This window comes from Pongo abelii, chromosome 6 (genome assembly GCF_028885655.2).
Source record: "Pongo abelii isolate AG06213 chromosome 6, NHGRI_mPonAbe1-v2.0_pri, whole genome shotgun sequence".
Lineage (NCBI taxonomy): Eukaryota > Metazoa > Chordata > Mammalia > Primates > Hominidae > Pongo > Pongo abelii.
In genome coordinates this window covers 48,354,558-48,371,963 of record NC_071991.2, presented here as the reverse complement: position 1 = coordinate 48,371,963, position 17,406 = coordinate 48,354,558, and the positions used below count along the sequence as shown (strand labels likewise).

General features: G+C 43.1%; 1 protein-coding gene across 1 annotated transcript in view; it reads right to left on the bottom strand.

The window, feature by feature from the left end:
* AOAH (acyloxyacyl hydrolase) overlaps window positions 1–17,406 on the bottom strand; it is a 211,658-nt gene that overhangs the window by 75,706 nt on the left and 118,546 nt on the right. The window lies entirely within an intron of this gene.

Here is a 17,406-nt window from a genome sequence, read left to right as displayed (position 1 = left end):
TGGCCTGTGATTTCAGGAGGCTCACTGACCCCCTGGAACTCCTGCACAATTTGTCAAGAATTCCTGATACAAAGTGTTGACAAAAATAGGATTCATGTGAACCACATTTCCATGGCTTGTGCAAAATCAGCAAAGAAAAATGTGATGAGCTACAACCTCATATTGCTCCTTTTATGAGTGATTTCTGGGACTAATCTCTCCTGTGGTCTAAATTTTAGAAAAAGCTTATCTAAATTGGTATGTTTGGAATAGGGCTGCCAGATTTAGCAAATAAAAATAAAGGGTACCAGCCAGGTGCTGTGGCTTGTGCCAGTAATCCCAGCACTTTGGGAGGCTGAAGCAGGAGGACTGCTTGAGCCTAGGAGTTTGAGACCAGCCTGGGCAACATAGGTAAAATTGGTTTCTACAAAAAATAACAAATTAGCTAGGTACGATGGCATGTGCCTGTGGTCCCAGCTACATGGGAGGCTGAGATAGGAGGACTGCTTGAGCCCAGGACATCAAGGCTGCAGTGAGCCATGATCACGTCACTGTACTCCAGCCTGGGCAACAGAGCAAGACTGTCTCAAAAATATATACACACATACATAAATAATAAAGGATGCCCAGTTAGGTTTGAATTTCAGGCAAACAAGGAATAATTTTTTGGATTAGTATGTCTCATGCAATGAATGGTTGGAACATACTTATACTTGAAAAATTTGTTATTTATCCTAAGCTCAAATTTGACTGGGTATCTTGTATTTTATCTGGGCATCTTTCTTTGGATAAAACCTTTAAAAGCCAATATTCCCTTTTTGCCTTCACTGACTGGAAGCCTCCATGAGTGGCTGCAAGAAGCCTTTGTATTTCTCAGTATTGAAAACCTGTGCTCCCTTTGGGTAAATGTGAAAACCTTGAGTCCTCCTTTAATGCTATTTTAAAATTTAAAATAAATTAAAGTAATGTCTAAAGACAAGCATGTCAAAACAATTGTAGCTTTAGCACAATTTTCCAAATGGCACATGCCCCTGGCCTCCTGTTTTTTCCTCATCCATGAAGATCCCTCTCCTAAGGAGACTCTGATGCTAGAGGCTGTGAGGGAAAGAAAAGCCATTAACTCCTTGAAAATATGTCATTGTTCTTTCTTATTGCAAGGTAGTACATGGGTTTGTTTTAGAAATGCAAACATTATAGTCATTTACAATGCAGAAATGAAAGCCCCCCATCACCTTCCCCTAAGAGATAACTCTTATGAGATAACCATGGTTAACAGTTTGTGTCATATATAGAACAGTTTATATGTGAAATCTACCATAAATCTTTAAACTGGGAAAAACTCAGTTCTCCTATTTTCAGAGAGATAGAGAATGAGCACTCAAAATAAATAAAATGCAAATTTATATTTCTTAATTGTGGACTGTTATGGGTTGAATTATGTTTCTCGAAAAGATGTGTTGAAGTCTTAACCCCACTTCAGAATGTGACCTTGTTTGGAAACAGAGTCATTGCAGATGTAACTAGTTAAGAAGAGGTCATACTGGAATAAGATGGGCCCCGAATCCAATATGACTGGTCCTTATAAGAAGAGGAAGAGGAAGAGACAGAAACGAAGACACAGGGAGAAGGCCATGCAATGGTGGAGGCAGAGATTTGAATGATGCTTCTGCAATCCAGTTAATGGCAAAGATTGCCAGCTGTCTCCAGAAGCTGGAAGAGAGGCATGGAATAAATGTTTTCAGAGACCCCCAAGAAGGAACTAACCCTGCTGACATCTTGATCTCAGACTTCCAGCCTCCAGAATTCTGGGGCAATCAATTTACGTTGTTTTCAGCCACCCAGCTTGTGGTACTTTGATATAGCAGCCAAGGAAACTAATACATGGCTTGAATTGGACAATATGCTTGTTGCTTTTATTATTCAAAGGGCTAAGACATGAACCCCTTTACTATGTTTACTTTCAAAATAATTCCTAGAACAAACAAAGTGTTTAAACGCAGCAGTTATCCCATGATATCCTGTATATTTTCTGTGGGTCTCTGAGCTTCCTCTGCTCCTCCTTCTTCAATTGCCTCCTCCTTCCACACATGCCATGAAACCTCCATCCTTATTCTTATCCTAAGTGTGATTTCCAGCACGGTAGGGGCTGGAAGAGGGAGGAATTGGTCAGGAAGTATGGCGTCCTGGGATGCACCTGTATTAATGATGATTTATCCTCTTTAAAAACCAGAAACAACCCCATGGAAAGAAAGCTCCCAGTAAATCTCGGAGGACCATGCAGTCTCAGTGACAGGTACTTTGTCACCCCTTAGCATTCAGCACCCACCACTTTCTGCTCGAAACTCCACCATTACTGTGATTCAGCTATTCTCTGTTTGAGTTTCTATTTCTCCTGCCACTATAAAGCAAAACTTTTCTCTGTGTTTTATCTTATTTTTCCCTACATCTTTCTGCTTACAATGTGTGTTTACTGTAGGATGAGAATATTCATTCTGCCAGACAAGACAAGAAAAACAAATAGAATGGATGAAACTCACAAGATATGTTTAGCAGAGATAGTGAGTAAGCAAGTGGCTTGTGAGATGCAGGCAGAATTTATGAGCTGTGTTGAGTCAGTAACCTGCAAAACACGTTGAAACTTACAAGAATGATATGGTTCTTTTCCACCCCACTCCCTCACCTTTTTCTCTGTCATCCGTGCAATGGCAACTCCAGACTTGGGAAACTGGATGAGGAACTAGGTTTCTGATTCTGTCTGGGTCTGCTCTCCCTTTCACAGGAAGGAGTTAGACAAGAACTATGCAGGCATAGGCATACCCTCTGCAGCCTGGCACACTAAGGGAGAGGTAAATAATTCTTAAGCATGCCAGCAAAGTAGAGAAAGGGCTTTGCTCTAGAAATCAGATGATCTGTCTTCTGCGTCTGGCTCTACAAATACAAAGAAGAAACACAAATCAAGAAAACTCCATGATTGCATCTGACAACACTGGAAATAGGTTCCATACCCCCTGCAGCCCTCATTCTCAGTCAGGGGTGGGTGATGAAGTTCTTGTCTTCAGTGGCGGAAGAGGGGATATTGAGAGGAGGGGTAGGGTAGGTGGGGAAACGGCAGGCAATCCTGTCTTGGGAAGTGGGATCTCCATGTTCCTAACATTCTCCAAGCTGAGTTCTCTCTGGATTAATCTGAAGAAATGGGGCTCAGCTACCTGGGAGATTCCTGGAATCCTTGCTGCTATCTCAGAAACCAGTTAGTCTTGGAATCATCTCCATCAGGATTTCAGCTGGAGTGGACAGTGGCTGGTGCTGAATCACAACTGGGGCCAGGGTGAGTTTGTATTCCTCAGCGGGAGCCCTCAAAGGCCCAGGCAGACCAGGTCATTCGATGAACTTCAAAATATAGCAAACCTGTGCTTTCCTGGTTGAATGTTTTAGACTTCACTTCTGGTGTTAAGCCAAGGTTTTACTGTTATTAGTGTGCAAACTTGGGGAAGATGTATTTCAGTTTCAGTATCTCCAATGGCTATAGAAATATCACCTTATTTACTTCAGTAAGACTGTGGGGAAGACCAAAAGACACAGTCAGAAGCAGGTTGACAAGTCAGAGCCCTACTATGTGAAGCATCATGTTTAGGGCAGACCACCTAGTGTCCCTTTCCAAGTGAACCGTCCCAGGTTTAAGAGGAGTGACATTTATTTGCCAGATAATAGAAAAGGTTTGAGCAGACTAATAGAAGCCTTGGCATATTTTTTTTCCTTAGTAAATTTGGTAGATAAAAATGAAAAGTAGTGGCTATTAATAGCAAATGTTTTATAGATCCTAGTAAAAAGAGAATGTTTAAGTCCTATCACATTAAACAATAAAAGCCTTATTCATGCAACATTATATCCAAGATATTTCAGGCATTTGAGGCAGGAGGAATGCAAATTAAGATTTTCCTCATCAACTCCTGCTTATTCCTCTTGAGCATTTATGTTCTTAGGAAACTCGTTTTAAATGTACCTTAAATGTACATATGTGAAAAAGACTGAATACTTACCAAGAAAAATTTTCCAAACTTACAGAGCATAAGCAACCTAGTGAGTGTCAGATCACTACCACATTTCTTCAAAATTTCTTCTGACCTTTATCAATGATAGATATTTATTTTTATGGCATAGTTGGCACATGTTTACTGTTCTGTGTAATAGTTTCATTTAACGTTTCCCTGTGTGTGGGTATGTGTGTGTGTATTTCTATGCATCGAGAAAGCCCACTGGTTCCCATTTTTGATGGATATTTAGTAAATACAATAATTTGAATTTGGTAATATTTTAAGCCCTAACTTCAGCAAGTAATTGATGTTCTTAAAGCTTTGTTGTGTGGGAGAAAGAGAGTAATGACACCAATCCTTCATTCATCTGATTCTGCCAGTCTTCCAGCAAAGCAGGGAGTATCCTCAGTGCCTTTCCTTCACTGTTTACATTTGGGCTCTCTCCATCCTGCACTGCTGTGGACAGTCTACACAGTATATTCCCTTTTCTATTACACGTATCTGCATTAGACCTGAATGGATTATTTTCAAACAGTACAAAGTCACTTGGAGGAATCTAAGTAACTACTGTTGGAAAAAGATTAAAAATGTCATCACCAGTTAAATAAGCATTGTTTTATCCATTCCCCAGAATTAAAGTCTCAAAGCAGATGGGGGATTGTTACTTTACCAAAAAAAGAAAATAGCTCTTGGGTTGGTATTTTTAATAATGCTGGAGAGTTTCAAGGCCCGGGAATCAGAGACAAGGGCTACCTGCTTAGCGTTGGGACCATGGGTCTCCCAGTTCCACTAGTTGGCTCCTCCTCCATCTGTCCTGCAGTGGCGCTTGCAGAAGGTAAGCAGGGTTCCTCCTGATTTCTGCCTCTCAGTCCCACCGTGCCACCACACTACCTCCCATCTGCTCAGGTCCCCACCGCTCCCATTACCTTAGTGCCTTTCTTGTGGGAACACCACATTATGCAGCTTTCAGAGCCTCTCTTGGCCTTCACACACACTTTCCTGCCAGACTCCCATTTCTGTAGCCTCTGCTATCTGAATCTGTCATACACATAAATGTCTGCCTATTCATGATGCTTGGATGTGCTGTTTCCTAGATAACTTGCATTAAGCCAGAGTGGGGAAGGGAACTAATGCTGGGTTCCCCTTATGTGCCAGGCACTGAGACAGGAAACTTGCACAAATTGTTCAATTCAATTACACAACTCTATGAGGGAGCCTTCCTCCTTCCTCTCCTCTCTCTCTCCCTTCTACAAACACTTTAGAGCAACTACCATGTATCAGATTGGATATTCCCTCTAATAAAGAACAAGTATTCACACCTCAGACAAACAGCAGCAAATTAAATGACCAACCCTTAACCCAGTGAGAGGCTCTGGGAGGGCCCCTCTTATGATGAGCACCTTCCCTTGTTGATTCAGGCCCCTGGAGGACTTCTGTGTTTTCTGTTGTTGAAAGAATCCCTTATGAAGGGCAGCGCAGGGCCCAGGACTGCTCTGGTCTGAACTCAGATATGTCTGGCCTGACATATCCCGGGGAAAGGCCCCCGGAGACACGCACACCACCGCTCTGGATGACTTGCCAAGGTCATAGATCTGGTAAATAGTAGGGCTGGGACTTGAGCCCAGGTTCTGGTGGAACAAGAAAGGGAGAGGTGTAGGGCAGGCCAGGTTGGCACCATCCTCAGCTTCCCATAGCCCACTTGTATCTGGTCCTTGCTTTGCCCCCAAGCTGCCAAATCCCATAAAATCACAAAATGGGCCAAGCTGGGCTAGATAGTCCTTGAACATGAGGCTTCCTGGTTGCCTGTTTAGGGGGCAGTCTCCCAGATACTGCTTTGGGTGAAAAGTTCTGAAGTCCACAGATGATTTGAGAGCTGCCTCCATCTTTTCCTTCTCTCTTTCTCTTGTATGGAGGCCGCGTCTAATTTATGAAGAGCGCAGAATGAATATTTTGGGGAAAAATACTGAAACCATATGTGACCCTACACAGAAACCCCCACACACCCTACTCTTCTGCACCCAGGGCCTGTCTGGCCTGACACACCTGGGGGAAAGGCCCCCAGGAGACGGTGCACACCACTGTTCTGGAGGTCTGTCTTCCAGTGGGGCCTGGCAGATGAATTTCTGGGAGAATAGAGAGAGGATATATCATCTGGTTTCTGCTTCTGTCATCTCAGGCTTAACTAGATTAGGTAGCACAGTTCTCATAAACTAAGGCTTTAATATAGACAACTTCAGGAAAGTAATTTAACTCTGTACATTTGATTTGTAAACCTTATAATCTCCCATGCGTGAGATGAGTCTCATATTGAGGGAAAGTCCCTGTGGCCCTGTGATTCATTACACACACACAGGCACACAGAGGAAAAGAGGGAGGGAGAGAGGGGGAGGGGGAGGGAGAGAGAGAGAAACATCAGGCACCAGACTGTGCTGGGCACTCTGTTGGACGCCATACCAGGTAGCTGTGGGCTCCTTCTTCATGGGACTCACCGTCTAGAGGGGCACAGACAATAAACACTTCCCATCTGGGTAACCTGGAAGTCTTTCCTTAACCCTTCTGTGCTTCAGTTTCCTTACCAATAAAAATGGCTTAACAATAGTACCTATCTCATTGGGTGGTTGAGAGAATTAAAAAAGATAATCTATGCATGACGTTTAGACTTGTAAGAGCTCAATAAAAGTTGGTTGTTAGTAGTATTAAGGGCAGTCCAGAGTACTGTGTCAGTACATAGAAGGGACATCTGTCCCACATGTGGGGCTTTCAAGAAAGGAGTCTTGAAGGAAGTCTTATCTAATGTGTGAGTCCTGGAAGGCTAGGAAGAGAGAACCAAGCACAGAGGGGCCAGGTAATCCCCAAGTTTAGTGACTTAAAATGTACTACACACCAGCGGACCAGTTAGCAATAACTACTCAGCACCTGGTACGATGCTTATTCGATGCACATTCAACTTCAGCGAAATAAGTCATTTTCAGGGAAAAAGTAGAGCGTTTCCTCTTTGACCCTCTGCCAGTACAAAAGCTTATGGGGGCAGTGAATAAACAATCAAATAAAAAATTCTAGCAAAATGTGACAAGTAAATACAAAGAGGACAAAATGGCAAATAACACTCCATGTTTCATCATTTTGCTTGAATGTAGCTCTTTTTATTTATTTATTTTTACCTTGTCAGGTCCTCTTAGTTTATTTCTTTTCCTTTTCTATTATTTATTACTTAAGCTCTAACCCTATGATTTATTTATTCAATGAATGAGTCGAGGGATGCATTTCTCTCACTGCTGCATACCAAATGAGAAAGCATTGTACAGTTAAACTCTTTCTACTGAATTCCCTTCCTTCCATTGTTTTTTTTTTTTTCACCCCTAGGGTGATTGAAGACCTTTTTTTAGATTCATAAAAGCAAGAAAACAAGAGTATAAAATATCCTCCTCGTATACAGAAATAACCACAAATCATTTCTAAGGCCATTGAAACAAATTTTTCCACAAACAGAAAAAAAAAAAAAAATCCTCCAAGGGCCAGAAATGAGCACGAAGAGATACACATCCTCGAAGCTGACTCTTCTGATACCTTTGATTCTGTAAAAGTTTAGTCATTTCTAAAACAGCCAGACTGCAATTTGTCTGGGATGTGGGTAGTTTTTCTTTTTGGGGGGTAATAACTGGAATTTGATACCAGAAGAAGTCCAAGGTCAAGTTACGGAGGGGAAAGTGGAGAAAACCTCACTGGGGCCACCTGCTCACCGGGACTGACCTGGGCTCTTGTTCCCCATGACCATGATCATAAATGATGATCTCATTTTCTTTCTCTCCTCTCTTTCACTTTATACCAAGAGGCTGTCCCAAAACCTTGCCATTCCACCCCTCTGGGCATACACATCTGTTGGCCCCAGGTGACTGCAGCAACCTCTGGTCAGGGGCCCTGCCCCCTCACTCTCTTCCTACATCTTCAGTAGTGTTTCCCAGAATCTCATAGGGAGCTTCTTTAAAGTACAGATCCTGATTGGGTAGGTTTGTGGTGGGGCCCTATTATCTCATTTTGAATAAGTAAGTGCCCTACATGACTGCAATGACTGGCCATGTAGGGAAACCCTAATCTGCAGGCTACTGTAGCTATTCAATGTCGTCCTCCACCACAAGGAAGCTCATGTCCCCAGCCTCTCCTGACAGCCCCCCTCTGCCACCCCCGTCAACAATCTGGGTCCCCTGAACCTACCCCTACCCCCTCAGACCTCCAGGTCTCGCCACAAGCTCTTCCTCCAGCTCCACTGTCTTGACTGCTCAGTTGCTAATCAACAGACAGGGGTTGGCTACATCTGGACTTCCTCTCAGAGCCTTCCTCGCCTGCCCTGACCTTTCTCTCTTAGGTGTCCTCTTCTAGGTCTCATGGTAGCTTGTGCATGCCTAGCTGACTGCACCTAACCCTCTAGCACTGGGGCAGGGGCTGGCAAACTTCTTCTGTAAAGGGCTAGATGGTAAATATTTCAGGTTTGCAGGCCATTTGTTCTCTGTTGTGACTGCTCAGTTCTGCTGTTGTCATAGACAATATGTAAGTGAACGGGCATCACTGTGTTCCAATGAAACTTAGTTTACAAAAGCAGGGAGGGCAGTGTCTGGCCCAAGGGCCATAGTTTTCTGACCTCTACCCTAGGATCCAACAGACTCAGTTTGTATCTGGGCTCCATGTTTAACCTTTTGTCAGTTAGCTAAACTTGCTAAGTCTCAGTTTCTTTATCTATAAAATACATATAATAGCAGAGTCATTTCAGTATTGTCTTAGTCCATTTCCTGCTATAGTCCATATTCTGCTATATTTTCTCGGTCTATATTCTGCTATAGCAAGATACCTTATAGTGTAATTTATAAACAACAGAAATTTATTGTTCATAATTCACAGAGACTAGGAAGTTCAAGATCAAGGTGCTGGCAAATTTGGGTCTGGTGAAGGCCTCTGCTTCGTAAATGGTGCCTTGTTGCTGCATTCTCACATGGGGGCAAGGGAACTCTTTTACAAGAGCACCAATCCCAGCCATGAGGATGGAGCCCTGATGACTTAATCCCTTCTCATCGGCCCCACCTCTTCATATTAACAGTGGGTATTAGTTCCAACATATGAATTTTGGGGGGACACCAACATTCAGACCATTGTAAGTATTAAATAAGATAATGCTAAATAGGATACTTGGTGTTTGGTAAGCACATGGTAATATTTGCTTTCTATTATTATTATTGATTATTGTGAGCTTATTTGTTTATTCTTCCCAGCTAGATTTTACATTTTTTGAGGCTGAGCCAGTGCTTTTCACCTCCAGAGCCCCAGTTATCCACCTTTATCTATTTCTCTGTCTTTAATAATAGAACAGTGATAGCTGGGCATAGGGCTGCCCAGCCAGGGACTGCACTTGTTAGTCTCTGTTGCAGCCTGGTATGGCCATATGACTAAGTTCTGGAAATGGGGTGTGAGAAAGAAGTGATATTTGCCACCATCGTGCCAACTTCTCCCAAGGGATGTATATGCCTTCACTTGGTCTTTTTTCTTCCCTCCAGGTGACAGGTGGTAGGATTAGGGGAAGCTACCTCGGACCCCAGGATGGAAACTGCATGTTGAGGATGACCTAACTTTCCCCCAGCCCTAGACTGCTTCCCTCTGGATTACTACATAAAAGGGAAACACTTCCATCTTAAGTCACCAAATTTGGGACTCTGTGACCACAGCTGAGACCATATCCTGCCCTGTTAAGAAGAGCTGATGCATCCATTCATTCTTGTTGGCTCTGAAATATATGTTACCAGCATAAGACCATGACCTCTTTGCTGCTTTCTGCTCCACTTTCCTTTGAGCTCTTTAGCAGTCAGGCTTAGTGATGCTATCCTCAATTTCTGCCTCTGGAATCTTTGGACTTTGTACTTCATGCATGCTCTTCCTTATATTCCTCCAGGAATTAGGTCATCACTAATGACCTAATTTAGTGGTTTAGCTCATCACTCCGCCCTAACTCCCAGCCATTTCCTTGAGTGGAAATTCTGTATGATTTCCCAAGGAAATCATATAGAAGCCAGTCTTGCCCCCTAGACGTTTGACTAGAGCTGGGCTGGATGTTATCTGCCTACTCCCACTCCTCCTAAGGACTTGCATGGAAGGAATTAGTTGAAAAACAATGAATGAACAGTGTATGACATTATTTTTAAATGATGGGATTTTCTCTTTCCACATGCCAATGAACTTGAGATTCTAGGTGTTTCCCCTGTGATGAGTAATTTCATGAGCTCCATTTGATGGCTAAGGAATGTGGGGGAGAGTGAAGCAGGTGACAGACATAATTAACCAGGGGGCAAGAGATTGTCCTCTAGTTGCAGCAGCAGGCTGGATAGCACAGGCACTGACTGACTCACACTGCCTCCTGATACAGAAGTCTTTATTTCATGTGCTGGGAGAGCAGGTATGTGGGCTGAGTAATTATAAATGCTTTTCAGAAGTATGGAGTTTAAAATAATTTCCTCTTGTAGTTTTCGTAACAACTGGTGTTTGGCTTTTTACTTCTCTCAGAAGGCAGCAGGGCCAAGATGATGGATGTTTTCAGAACAATGAGCCTGGGAATGCACCCTACATGGCTGGCAGGTGAGAGACCAGATTCTCACCTTGAGTAGGGAGAGAAGGGCGTCGAGTTGATCAGAATTCAAGAACGGCCCGTCTGGCCTGTTCATGAACAGGGAAAGGAAACGGAAGAACATTCTGTCTCTTGTGGCCTCATTGCTGCTGGAGAGCAGAATTCACCGTGGTGAACACAACTCTATTTTTCTGACAGAATCGATGAGAAATAACTAGGATTGAGGTTTCTCTCCTCATCACCTAGCATCTTTAATCTGCTAGCCTGCAAGATGGCTGAGGATCAGAAGATGTAATTTTGTCCAGTTTTACTAAACAATCGCTTTTCTTCACCTTAAAATATAATAAAGAAAGCACTATAATGCTTAGATATTTCTGGAGTCGACATGAAGGTAACTCAGATAGAATTCCCGTATTTTGTATGCATTATGAAAATCTTCCTCTGTGCTTAAGGGAGGCTTTATGTGCAGTGATAAATCCAGAGAGCGGGAAGCAGGGCGGGTGAGTGAGGGTAGGGTGACAGCTTCGATACTGCCTGTGCTGTTTGTGGGTTAATAAAGAGTAGCCAAACCTGATACACAAAATCATCTCAAAGGGAGAAATGAAGTGCATATAAGCTTGAGAGATGGGAGCCGCTTTGCTCTCTAGTGAATATGCATTTTCAGCAGCTAGATTAAGGATTCATTTTGTCCTTGACACAGCACGAAATTCAATCTGCGCCTACTTACTCTACAGACAACAGCCTGCCAGGGGTCGTGCAAAGATTTTATAATAGGATAGGCAACAGCTTTAGCTAGCAAAATAAACATTTGGGAAATTGTATTTCAGAATCGCTTCTCTCTCCTCACCCCCTCCCCCAACCCGTCATGCAATTCTGATTCAGTGAAATGCAGCATTTAATATTTTGGAAATAATTTTCAAACAGATGGGGGAAGAGGCAGGAGGGCAGCATCCCTTGCTGGCCTCAATGATCTTTCCACCTCCTCTTTTTCAACAAACAACTCAAGCAGAGATTGTTTTTTCCCTTGAAAGAAAAAAAGAAAAAAAACAAAACCAGCATGAAAGTGTTTTTGGATTTGCTCTTCGTCTTCCTTTGACATCTTTCTAAGTTGAGGTCTTTCTTGTGGCTTGAGAAGGTCGATTTGAACCTAACTACTGAGGTTTAGATATTTCTGAGTGAAGCTCAGTTTGTTTAAGAAGAAAGGGAGCAGACAGGTCGGAATGAGACTCAGAACCCTTTCTGTCTGTGGAACCATGAGAGACAGTCTTCATACTCTCTTTATTGAACTACAAATATCTTTCCAGATGAATACACTCCTAATCTAATTAGCTGTAAACAGGACTCCCGGGGGCCCCACTACTTAAGCAGAGGATGGCAAGAGCAGGAGAGGAGAGGGGCTGCTGCAGGGAGAATGCCTGACAGTGGATTCCTTTTCAGCGAATACAGCTGGGATGGGATCATGTACACACAGACGTGTTTTCTGCCTTATAGGGAGACAAAGGCAAAGAAGTATCAAGTAGCCTCATAGAAGGCAGAAGGGCCCATTATAAAACAATGCACACTTGTTTTTCTACAGCATTTACTGTGCTTGCCAGACAATACGATCAGGTCCTTGGTGCAGCAAAGGAATGGAACGAAACATGTCTGGGCTTCCTGAAGGGTCTTGATTTGTAATATGCATTCCTACCATCAGACCCCAAGGGAGATTCCTGCTGGTGTTTGAGGTCTTTAACTGGCACATGAGGCAGGCAGTACTCGTAGGGTGCAATGAGACAATTCCTTCCTTTTTCCCACTGCACACTCAACTGTGGTGCTAATTCATCCTTTGCCCTGGAAGAAAATCCAGACCAGCCCAATTATGCACATGCTCATTCTCAGAAACGTACACTCTTCTGGTTATATTCAATTCCATTTCAGAAAAGAAAAATGTTCAGTCTTCACAATTTTAAGTAAAACTTCTTGCTCCCTGTCCATCCTGCGCTTGAGGCTGATTATCTGTACCCAGGGATGGGAATGTGGTCCACTTTCTTTGTCTACTTGGCCAGCTTTTCCTTCCACTTGCTGGCTGAGGCTTGCGGTGGAGGGAGAAGAGGTACAGTCAGGTGTGATTGCCTCTAACCGGGCAGATATCCAAAGCTGACTTTCTATAATGAGGGCTGTTGTGGAGCTCTTGAGAGGCATTGTGGGGAACAGGTGACTGAATTTGCCATGGTGGAGTGGGTGCATTCTCTGCACCCCACTAGTCACTTAAGTTTGCTGCTTCAGCCCTGCTCAGCTGGAGGTTAAGCCCTGTGAAGTCACCTTGCCCCTGCAGGCCATCCTCTGCAGGATGTCCAGTGGTCCAGACTGGCTCTCCCTTCCTGGGGCTCATGTCCTTGTCCAGGGCCCACATTCTTTCTGTCCTGCTGCCTCGGTCACTGCTCTTACATTTCCCATGGGGGTGTCCAACACCAGTCCTCTTGGGCTCAGTCTCTGCAGATCCCTATCCAGTTATCTTAGTGGCGTCTTTACAGTGAGGGGGAAGCACACGCACCTTCCCTGACAGGGAAAGCTGAGCCCCACTGTCCCTCTGACACTAGCCATTCCCAGCCTCAACTCTTCTGGACCTTTGACTCTGGAGATAAGTGACAGGTTGCAGAATTGGCTTCACTCCCTTCCTTTGCAGTCTCTGTGGACGTGGTCTCATCTTTCACTTGGAAGAAATATTGATGGTGGGAAGGTAGGAATAATTTGTCCACATTGTCTCAGGCCTTAGCTAAAATGTAGGTAGAAATAAATTGTCCAATTTTTAACATCCTGTTATAAAAATGATTCCCAATTTCTGACAAGGTAGCCATCATTATTTATACTTTATAGATGAGGAAACTAAAGTTCAGAGTAAAGAAGTGAATGTAGGTGGCTCAGCCAGGATTTGAACACTGGTCTGTTTGAGTCAATGTCTGAGACTATTCTACATGTAAGTTAGGGGCTTGAGATTCTCCACTGGGCACTGTCATGACTGTGGAGTGAGCTTGGCATGTGGCTATCAGTAGGGTGGCCAGACATCCAGACTTGTCTGAGACAGTCCAGGTTAATGCCTGTTGTCATGGCATAGTTATGGTAGCGATCCCTCTTCTCTCAAAGTGTCCAGTTTGGACAATAAATTATATGCTCACCATAACTATTAATATTAGGAGCTGGTGGGGCAGGGGGGGGTCTGGTACAAAGAGACAAAAAGCACCAGAAATTTCCTAACAGGGATGGCTCTTCAGTAGTCTCCAAAGGCTGGCTGAGACCCTGTGGGAAGACCTGCAATTGGCAATGAGCTCTAGGCAGTCTCCCCCAGAGGCAAGGATGCTGGGGGACAGCCCAAGGTCAACCCCAACCTGGTGAGTCATCTGGCTGGGGTAGGGTGGCATCCTGAGGAACCCTCATAAAGTATACGGGATGGGAAGGGTGCATCGTCCACTGTTGATTCCAGACAGCTTCTGAGTTTGTTCATCTTGTTTCTTCCCCACTGTACTTTTCTAGCTTAGCACACTTTTACTAGAATTATAACTAGAATTTTCCTAGCTGGTCTTGCTGCCTGATCCTCTCTCTCCCCCTAAACCAAATAAATCCATCCTGCCCACTGAAATCAGAGTAAATGTTCTAGAATTCAAATCTGCCCCTTTCTCAGTTTAAAACCCTTCAATGGCTCCTGCTTGCCTTCAGGATAAACTCCAGGCCCTTTGAGATCCGCCTCCATGCACCTCTCTAGGCTCTTGTCTCCCTGTCCCACCTGGTGCTGGATGAGCTTTAGTTCAGCTGCACTGAGCTCCTCCTCAGAAGGCTGGACCCTCTTGCTTTCAAGCCTTTGCACATACTCTTTCCTCTGCTAGGGCACGCCTTCCTAGGTTGGCTGGGACCCAACTACCTCCAGCTCTGTTCCCCTGCTTTGAACACAGTGTCTCTCCCTTCAGGGAGCCTTTCCTCCAGTTTGCAGGGGAGCGTGTGCACGTTACAGCACTGATGGCTCTAGAACTGCTACTTGCTCGTCTGCATTGCCCCATGGGGTTTTAAGCTCTATGGGCACCAGGGATCTTTCCATCCTTTTCCCCATTGTCATCCGATCACAGGGCTTGGCACATAGTAGACCTGGCTAGCATTTGTTGAATTAATTGATGCATGAACAGTGCTGTGCTGCTGGGCCTGCAGAGATGTGACTCTAGAATTTTTTGCCTAAGTTAGAACTGATATTTTGTTTACACTTGCCACAAGCACGAAAAACCAGACAATGGAAACACGAGGTGTCTGAGCTCAACAAACCTCATGGATATTGGCTACGCCTGGTATTCTTACCTAGGTTGACTCCTTGCACAAATGAAGAGATTCTGTAGATAATAGTTTTTAAAAATTGGAAGTTTTTTGTTTTTTGTTTTTTTTTTTTTTAGGCGAATGCTCCATAATAGCGAAAAAAAAAAAAAAGAATCGGTTTAACATCCTGCTGTAGGTGGGTGGTTTAGTAGATTACTGCATGGCCCCTGAAAAGGTCATTACGGAGCAGCAATAAATATAACGAATATAAAAACAAAGTCGTTAATGAGGAAAATACTTATGAATTGAATAAAAGGAGAACTGCCAATTGCAAACTTGCTCTTCTTGTAACAGCATGACATGTGTATATATAATATACATATATGCATACAGCGGCAGAGTGCTGGAAAGAGTGCAAAAATACTGTGAAAAATTTAAGATGGTGGGGTTATTTTTTACTTCTTAAAATTAGCTCTATTATTGGCTTTATAACTTTTTTTTTTAAAAAAAAGAATATTAAAAGAATATTTCAAAACAAGCCTGATACTCCAAAATGTTAAGGTGACTCTCTCTGGGTGGTAGTATTAAAGAGGAATTTTAATAATTTCCAAATAATTTCTGTATTTTCACATTTTTCTCAATCGCATATTTAACATATATAATTAGATAAAAACAATAAAGCATATTCACTGTCTTCCTTCTCCCACTCTGGGCAGTCATGACTCCTTCCCCATTATCTTGATTGCAGTCATGTGACTGGCTTTGGCTGTAGGGTTGATGGTGGACAGGGCACGGATTGCCTTGTTGCACTTTGAAATCACCATGACAAGAAGATGCTCTGGATAGACTGCCCAGCCAAGAAAAATGAGAGACACATGGCACACACCTGGGCCTAACCTGAAGCTTGGCACCAAGACCAACATAGCTCAGTTGAAAACAGCTGATTCCAGACCACCCCTGGACGCACGGGTGAGAAGAAATGATGATTGTTTGAAGTCACTGGAGATTTGGAATGGTTGGTGGTTATTATTTTGACAATAACTTGGTGGTGAAGCTTCATTTTCAGTATCAACATCCTAAGCAAAATAGATCTCTTATTCTTGTCCCGTATCCTATTCTTACCAAGTGGCCAGGCTGAGAGTGGCTGGGCCAATTTTTAGCTTGGAGAGGAATGTTAATCTAGAGAGATTTTAATAACCCCGGAACACTAGAGGCTTAAAACAGGTGACAGAATGACGCTGAAACTGTAGTGTTGTTCCTCCTACCCGTAGCGTTATTACCATCTTGATAAGACTCGTGAATTCCAATGAACTGTTATGCCTGATTTGGGTTTCTCATCAGCCCATTCTCACAGGCATTTCTCAAAACAATTTACTGCCAAAACGTGGGAGTGGGGAGTAACCCAAACCAATACCAACAAATGCTATTCGACAGCACTTGAATCAGTTCATTGCTGCAAACAGCAGATGAAAACGATTACAATCTAAATTTTACTTGCTAAGTCTCTAGGATGGAGCCGGCTGTTGGGCTTGCTGGAGTGATTTTCTTAAAATGTCTACTGGGTGGGCCTCTCTTTTTCCTGGAGAATTAGCACACTGCAGAGTGAGCCACTGTCCTCCTGGAGAAAGTGTGGGCCCCAGGTCACGAAGACACTCCTTTCCTCAGCCTCTGAGGCCAGGTGCAGGAACAGGGAGGACAAGTACAAGGATTTCAGGCAACCTCATTAACGATCACCACTGCACTGGCAGAGCCACCTGTCAATCTACTTTGTTTGGCTGGAATTCAACATACTGGTTGGCAACGTTTTCATAGCCCTTAGCTCACTGAAGCACATGGCCCTTCCTGACACTGTTACTATCATCATTTACAGAGTCTCTGGTTAAGCGGCTTGTTCAGGATTACGCTGACAGGCAGTAATTCCAGCACCTGTTAGTTGTATGACCTTGGGCAGTCCACACAACCTCTCTGAGAATCTGTAAAGTGAGGCTGTGTTGTAATCACACTTACCTCAGAGGGCTTTTGCAAAGATTAAATTTAAAAATGCATTGGTTTTCCTTAACTGGTTTCCTTAGCTATTTGCTTAAAACAAAACCAAAACAAATAGAACAAACAAATCTCCAAAATCTTGAATCACAATATTTGGTACACAAATAATGCAAATTCAGTGAAGAAAAATGAAAAAAAAAAAGTTACCTATAATTCTACCGTCCAAAGATAGCCAGTAGTAGGTAACATGCTGACCTACAACTTTCCAATTATTTTTTTGTTTGCACACAGACACACATATATTCACAAAATTGGCTCATACATACTATTTTGTAACCTGCTTTTGTTGCTTAACCAATTATCATAAACATATTTCTTGCCAATAAATATGTCTATTAATATGTGTATTAACTGGTTGCACAAAATTTCATTGTACAAATATAGTATATTTTTACATCCCCTATTTTTTGATTTTTAGTTTCTTTCCTCATTTTTGCTCTTATAAATAAATACCTCTGTGATGAATATTCC